Source organism: Pseudochaenichthys georgianus, chromosome 12 (assembly GCF_902827115.2).
Source record: "Pseudochaenichthys georgianus chromosome 12, fPseGeo1.2, whole genome shotgun sequence".
Classification (NCBI taxonomy): domain Eukaryota; kingdom Metazoa; phylum Chordata; class Actinopteri; order Perciformes; family Channichthyidae; genus Pseudochaenichthys; species Pseudochaenichthys georgianus.
In genome coordinates this window covers 16,246,304-16,246,949 of record NC_047514.1, presented here as the reverse complement: position 1 = coordinate 16,246,949, position 646 = coordinate 16,246,304, and positions in this window count along the sequence as shown.

Sequence of the window (646 nt, the reverse complement as noted above, 5' to 3'; positions counted from 1 at the left end):
CCAATTCCTTCTAGTCAGGCTATTATAACAGAAGCACTGTTGAGAAAAACATCTTTCCATTAGAGTCCATCAGATTTCAAACTAGTGTGTATTGTTGAACGTGTCCCATGTGATTTATCATTGAGTGTGTAACCTAAAACATGATACACATTGTGAGTGAAACACATCATCATAGTTGTTACATGTTTACATGCAGTTGTGCACATGTTTATCTTGTGCATTGTGTCCAAATCAACATTTGCATAGTGACCCTGAACTAAATGTATGCTGGGAGAGTATTTAATGAATCTCTTCACGTTTGACACTCATAAAACTAACCCTATGATGAAATGTTTCTTACTGAGAATGCTTGGAACTAAAGTTTAAAGGGGATTGTTTGCTTATGTCATACAACTGCCAAGAAATACGTACTTCCTGTTCCTCATCATGACCGTAAATAGGGGATGCATCATATTTATTTTGTGATGGCGATAAGATAACAGAAGCATCTGCTCCTTTCCCATCAATTAGTGTGCAACTGCAAAGTGAAAACTATGACACTGAATATAGTCACGATTATAATAAACTACAAAATGTGTCACGAAATAACCATTTAACAATTGGCATAACAATTATGCTGATGGACCAAAATGAATATAAGAGATAG